At 42.1% G+C, this 7,285-nt stretch overlaps 1 long non-coding RNA gene across 1 annotated transcript in view; it reads left to right on the top strand.

Moving 5' to 3' along the window:
- The first annotated feature begins 1,835 nt into the window (after window positions 1-1,835).
- Window positions 1,836-7,285, top strand: part of LOC124889415 — a 17,199-nt gene continuing 11,749 nt past the window's right edge. Inside the window, exon 1 of the long non-coding RNA XR_007048389.1 lies at window positions 1,836-1,848. This is a non-coding gene — a long non-coding RNA (uncharacterized LOC124889415). The remainder of the gene's footprint in view (window positions 1,849-7,285) is intronic.

Here is a 7,285-nt window from a genome sequence, read left to right as displayed (position 1 = left end):
TATTTTGATTTTTACTAACATTTTCATTTGTATTCAAATTTAAAAAAAGTAATTTGCTTGGTATAATCCATGGGATCAGTCGGCTAGAGAGCGGGGATATTCTTCTTCTGGGGAGCATAGTCATTCCAGGTCCACGCATGTTGAAGATAGTTGTTATAAAATTCATAGAACCTAAAATGTATGAAACACCAGATAGATGAAGACTAGAAATTGCTAAATCAATTGCTCCTCCAGAATGGCTGGTAATACCACTTAAGGGCGGATAGACCGTCCACCCAGTGCCGCTACCCACTTCTACTAAAGTTGAGATTAATAGGAGCAAGAGACTTGGAGGCAACAACCTGCGGTCCAGTTAGAGCATATCCAGTTTCATATCCATATCTCGCAGATCCTGATTCTTGGATTACATAATACCTCTCAGCAGGCTGGGTGTTTGTGGAAGCAGTTAACCAGACTGCAACCATAATCGCCCTCTTGGTCACCCCTCCTTACGGAAAAAACCACCCAGCCTGCTCTGCTCCCAAAAAGAGAGACTTTTTCTTGCTCACGGAAATCGTCAGTTGGGTTGGTCCAACCAAGAAAGACATGGGATGGGAGTCCTTGGGCATTGCTTAGGCCGAGTTCAGTAAAGACTGGCTACAATGAAAGATCCTTTACTATGCCGAAGAGAAGAATATGGAGGATTGATCCTATTCACTGCTAATCGTGCATTTTCCGATCGCATCCACTTTTTGAGCCCTTCGCCTTTGAGCACGGCTGCAGCTCAGACATAGACCGAATTAGGGGCCTAAACTCTTGAGTAGATTACCCATGGAAAGGAGCTTACTCCAAGATCTGACTCCCCCCGTGTAGGAGTTTGGGAAGGCCAGAAGTAAACAAAGAACGGTATAAGAGAATAAAGTGGTCCCAAACTCTCAAACTTCATGATTCAGGGAGCATTTCCTAGTCCACACCTTGGAATTTGAGACTTGATATCTTAGTAAATTGAAGAAGTGCTCAGACTCAGCTGTGATTAATTTTCCTTGAAGTTCGATTAACTATGTAGGAAAAACGTCAGTTCAACCTCAATACCTCAAGTAATGGTATAGGAAGAATCCGAGGATGAGAATGAGGAAGCAGAGAGCAACCAATCTTCTTGTAGTGGAGTTGAGACCTGTTCTTTATATCTTTCTTGATCATCGATTTGTCTTTTAGCCAAGGGTCTTCGAATATGAGAAGAAAGGCAGAGGTCCCTATGCCGAGTTAAAAGCACCCTGTAGATAAAGATCGAGAGCCTGTAGACCGGGGTTGAACCATATCCCCCTTCTGTTAATCGAGAGTGTGACGAAGTGAACCACAAATATTATACGGTAAACTGAGGCCTGGAACTGGGCTCTCTTCACAGCCCCTAAAGGCGTTAGGAAGAGATTTAATCAGCCAGCATAATAACTTCAATCGATAGAAAAATCTATCAAGACCAAAAACAAAGAATACCATCTCCCAGGGAGTCCTTTTATTTTGCATATCTTGACTTGAGAATTTCCTGCCCGGAGGGATATGGAAACATTGAATTCGCCAATTTTTGAACTTTTCTTTGATTCTTGACACATGTCATGCTGGATTTGAAGAAATAGAAAGGAAAGTCTAATTCCACTAGAGAAAGTTAGATATGAATTAAACCAAAGAGGAGTTTCTACTCAAAAATTAGTGGCAGGAAAGGAAGCAGCACACCAGGACGAGCTCCTTCTTTTAAATATCAACTCAAGGCCAGCCAAAAACGGTTGTCCTTATTGTATTTTAGATGGAGTCATCTACAGGGCTAAGAATCTTACCTTTACTTAGAGAGGGGTAACGGTACCACGCTCTTCCGTGCTTGTAGGTTGACTTGAATGTAGAAAGGGGATCTTAAACTAAAAAGGAGTCCATGACCCCCTTTTAGAGCGTATAAAGGGAGGTCGAATTCCAAACCTTTTCTCTTGAGTAAACCCATTACCAAAAAATATACGTCACTTTGGGACACATGCACATAGCCCCCGCGCGTGGCTAAAAGTCAACCAAAAAAAAGAGCTCAAACTCTTTTTTTTTTTAGTTCCACTGAGAAAGGGCGAGCTACTTCGTTCTAGCCTCTCTTTTTATTTTGAAACACTTTCGTCTTGAAATCTATTCTGGCATTAAGATCAAACATATAAGACGCACTAATAGATACTGTCATAACTAATTTAAGAGCTAGTCTAGTAACTACGGTTATTGATTCAATTACCGGTCCTTTATCTTCAGTTAGAAGACCCTCCAGGCTGACTTCTTTTTGTTACCATGCTTCTACCCAAAGGTGATTAGTTACCAATGAAGACATGAATCGTCGAATTGAATCTGTACAATTTCTCAATTTTGACTGCTGGCAGACGTATAACTATCATCTGCAGTCAACCTTACTTCGGTACAAAGAATTGATGTGTCACGTTCCTAAACATAGGATTGCTCCACTAGAAAGGTCGGGAATTCATTACTACGTATATAATTACCAGCATCTCCGCTTTCCCTGCTCTGATATAAGTTGAAATTCTCAAAGTTGAGAGTAACGTATAAGTAAAATGTCAGATATTGCCTCCTCTTTTAGGGTCACTCTCTTCATTTATTCAATGCTTTGGAAGAAGAGGAGCAACAAACAAAGAGAGCACTTGGCATTGGCTCATTTCATGCTACGATGTTGTCTCTCTATCTCTTAGTTGAAGCAGGGATGAGACCCTATAGTCTCTATCCAGTGCTCTTCCAGCTCGATATCAGTATAAGTATCAATCTCTTTCCTTTTCTGTGTATGAGTTGAATTTTGAGTAATCTATGAGACTAGTAAGGATTCTCCAATAGGTATAACCCTTGTCTTTGTTCTTTTTTAAATGCTTGAGGGACTTCTTTCAATGTCAATGCTTTGGGTTCTTTTTTCATCTATCGATTCAACATGGTATGCGATAGGGAAAGAACCACTAAATGTCTTACAGTAGAGAATAAAGAAAGTCGAGCCTACAATGATAGATATAGAGAAGCCATTAGAAAGACAGCTTTCGAAGTGGAATGCCAGATTAATTCCGACATAAAGTTTGTGCTATCAGTTCATAAAAAGGTCTGACTGCCGCCCGCCCCTTTAATAAGTCGATATCCTCTTCTTGTAGCTAATAGAGCTAATGGAGTGACTTGCGCTAATGGACTTAAAGGATGTAGCTAATCGGCCGCTATTTCCTCATTAGGAAAAAGAGGCTACTAGCTAGAACAGGTACTCTTTAAAGCAGCCCCTAAGGCTAATAGATGGAAACTGTTCCGCCCCAGTCGTCGAGTCTTTCAGTTGAGTTGGTTCAAAGATCGAATGAATGTGGCTTCCTTTTTTAGAACCATTCGCCCTAGCCAAAGTGCTTTCTTATCCTTGCAAGGAGTGGGAGCTTTTACGAGACGACTTGATTGACGCTTTACCCGACCGACGAGTGCGAGTTCTCACGAGCCTATCTCTTTTATCCATAGCTTGAAAGACTATGGATTTTGCTAAAGAACTAGCTTACCCATTGGCTGGGAAATTTTCTAGCTATTTAGACTAATCCAACTGATCTACGACGGTCGGGTGCTTACTTCGGGTCCTTGAATGTGCAATCACTCCCTCCCGGAACTAAGACTAAAGAACTTCTCTTTCACCCACTATTTTTCTTCCAACAAGACCGGAAAGACTAAGAACATCGGATACGGGGAAGGAAGGGTCATTTAAAAGAGCGCATACATTTCATGTGCACCGCTTATGTTCACAACTTTCATCCGATAAATTTTGGAAGGAACAAGGGGAGCAACTATCTTTGGTCCTTTTCATTTAGTTTTTGTCTTATAGACCTAGTTAATTGTCCAACCACTCTTACTTCTTGGTCTTCACAAGCAGCGGTTCAGGCTTGAAAAAACCTCTATAAATGGACGGATAGAGGTTCTGGATTACTCATTTCAGGCATCGTCATAAACTTCTACTTCTTAGACTGGGTGCCCTTGTTCCACTCCAGAGAAGAAGGGTTATCGATCGACATCGAAGTCTCGAAACACTCTATCTCATGCTTTCATAGGAAAAGATGATCTGGACCTTTCAAGGTCAAGATCCCAATGAGTTGAACTATGTTCAACTATGTTCAACGAATCTCTGTACCTTAGTCTTAACTCATTTGAAATGAATCTCTAGCTACTTCGTACCTCCTTGTAGGGTAACCACATGGAGTGGTCCTATGGAGAGGTGCACCTTGGCTACCCTCACTTTTGTATTTTGTATATTGTGGGCCGCCCTTTAATGAGAAAGTTGCCTTCTTGGTTGAATAAGGCAAGAATGATGGATAGAGTTTTGGGGTTATTACCTGTTTGCTCCACTATATAATTTAGTTAAGATAACACAACTGTTCCTTGTCAGGGGTCAGGTGTAGTTCAAATGTCATTTAGTACGCTACCTGTCATAGCTCTGACAGGGTGGCGATGCTTCTGGTAAGTGTGGAAACTGGAAGTCTCATGTTGTTCGTCAGCACTATGGCATGATCGGATTGTACCAGTGACAAGTGTTTCGATGGTTAGTTTTACATTAGGATCCTCTCAGCTATCTAAGTGCCACTCGTTGGAGTGTGGTACTTGCTTAACAGCTGGGATCTTTCCTAGGTGATGGCTGGGACTGCGTTTTCTTTGGGGACGCAGGTTTCCATCTAAATTGGAGGAGGCCTATATAAAGAAATTCTTTACAGTCTACTTTGCTGGCCTTGAATCTTCTTTCTTGAGTTTGACTAGCTTAGTAGCCACCTGGGCAACCTTTAACTCTGAAGGGAGGTTCAAGATGTTGCACAAGCTTCTTGGGGGGGGGGAGTGCCCGCACCGTTAAGGGAGTCTTTGTGTGGCTCAGGTTAGATTATACCATGGTTATCTCCTAATGGGTCTCATCTTTCTACATGAAATGAATCGCAGAGGCGAGCGGAGTGAGGGCGGTGGGTGGGCACGGTGGGAAAGAAGACCTGCCTCGCGCTAAGGATAAGCCTCATTTCTAGGAAGCCCGCTGAGCCTTCAACCACATCACTATTGTTAGATCCTTTGATCATGTATTACCTCTTTCTGTCCTCCTAGCTGATAAGCATGTGCTTCCCGTGCTGATCCCGCCCTTAGATTGGAATACAAAGCTTACCCGGTATAACTACTGCTTGGAGTTTAGGTAAATAGACAGAATGAGTTTCACATAATGAAACGAATCCTCGGATAACTTTCAGGTAATAAGATGATACTTCACACTAGGCCAAGATCTATCATCATAGGTAAGAAAATAAAGTTCTTGCTGTGGGAGAAGCTGACTGAACTGATAAGCTTATCGGATTAGGACTTAGGTGGGGGTAAAAGATGGAATGATGCAAAAGCTAAGAGCTGTGGACTCATAGAACGAATTGAAGGCTTACCAGCTCGGCTAGGATTATTCGCTTACTGATGAACTACGTACCTGTTTGAATACGGGACTACAACCAAAAGAGGATCCCCTCGTTCAACGAAGAAAGTCCTTTTGGATTCACCCAGCTCGGACATAAAGTCAGCATTCTTCCTACCAGCAGTGCATTCTCAAGCAAGAGAGAGTCAAAGTCAAGCTAACCTCGGTAAAGCCGCATCTATAGAGATCCCCACAACTGATTCCCTTGACGAGAGACTGAGGCTAAGGAGAAAGCAAACCTAACTACTAAAAGACAAAAGCCTTGATTTTATGCCATCTTCTTAGACTATACAACCTCCTGCTGCACGAGATGAGACAATGCAAAAGGAAGAAAAAGACCAGTGCCGCCTATTCACATATGTGCCTGGAAGCAAAAATGCTTTAGAATCAATGGCTAACAGCCCTGCTAATGCTTTTCCATTCTGATTCAATAGCAAACAGAGCATTCTTTGCTTCGAATTCCATTCCTTCAAACAATTCTATCACACACGGCGAATCGAGTTCAAAGAACTCTCCCCACAGCTAGGGAAGCATACATTGACAAACTATTCGACATAGGATGGACCTAGATGATTGATGTCATAAGCAATCTTCCTGGTCTAAGAGCAGCCTCAAATCGGAAGTTCACACTCAGCGTGAAGAAAAGTGCTTATAGTCTCTCTGAGCCCTCCATACAGTGGTACATCAACAGCCTTGCCTTAGTTCTCTTTTCAGCACTGATGGAAGCATGCCAAGGCGAAGTTGACGATCTCTTTAACCTTTTTTTGGATCTTCATCTTTCCCCATGAGCTTATGCATTGAGTGCCGATGTACGAGGATCCTTTAGTTCTGAGCGAGGGCGTCGACCCCTTGAGGAGGACATCTTCTTCTCCATCTCTCTTCTCAGATCGAACATGATGGGAACCCTTTGTCTACGTCATTGAAGAGATGGTATTGGGACCCCATTTCCCACAGTAGACATAAGAATTGGATTATTCCTATTAGATATAAGATAGCTCTTTATGACCTATATGGCAACTTCTCTTAAAAGCCTCGGTTGTCACCCCCCTAATCAAAAGACTTATCTTCAATTTCGTAAGGGAGACATCGGCATGACATTGTAGTAATATTAAACTATTGAATAAGAATTGTAGTAGGGCACGGGGTCGCTTTTCCTTTCTCTATCACACATATGAAACCTTAGCTTCACTGACTTTATGAGGTCTAACCTTCGCCACGACATTAGTGGCTTAGCTCTTCGTGCTTCCCGCAGGATTTAATTGATAGAAAGAGAGAAAGCACCGTAAAGATCAATTAGTGAGGTTTTGGGCCGATACAATAATAACTGCGTACTTATCTCATAATGTGAGATAATAATTAGGAATTAACTTATGTAATAGTGTCTCTACTCTACTAGTCCTAGTACTAGATACTAGATAGACAGGCCGGTCACCGGTGGCATAAGATCCTTCTCTACTTGTCTAACTCAAGCTAGATAGCAAAAATCACTCGAAATAGTCATGGAACACATGCAAGTCCAGATTGAAAGATAAGGAAGGCAAGTCAAAGCAGAAAGAAAGCCTTAGACGGAGCAGTAGCCAGAGAAGCCAGAGAAGCAAGAGCAGCAAGGCTAAAAGTGGTCTCAGGCATTCCAACTGCATGAACTCCAATCTTATCTATGTTATAGGTTTGATGATCGCTAACGCACACAAAACTAATCTCAGAACTTTTTTTGTAGGCAAAAGGAAAGAAAAAACAAGTGAAACAAAGTGGAGCGAGGGGGAGGGAGGATCTACTTGGAATTGGCTGTCAGTGAATCCCAAGTATGACATAGATAGAGGAAAGAAAATCTCATACATG

This window comes from Capsicum annuum, chromosome 12 (assembly GCF_002878395.1).
Source record: "Capsicum annuum cultivar UCD-10X-F1 chromosome 12, UCD10Xv1.1, whole genome shotgun sequence".
In the NCBI taxonomy this organism is placed as follows: domain Eukaryota; kingdom Viridiplantae; phylum Streptophyta; class Magnoliopsida; order Solanales; family Solanaceae; genus Capsicum; species Capsicum annuum.
Note: the sequence above shows the minus strand (reverse complement) of the source record. Positions and strands in the feature narration are given on the sequence as shown.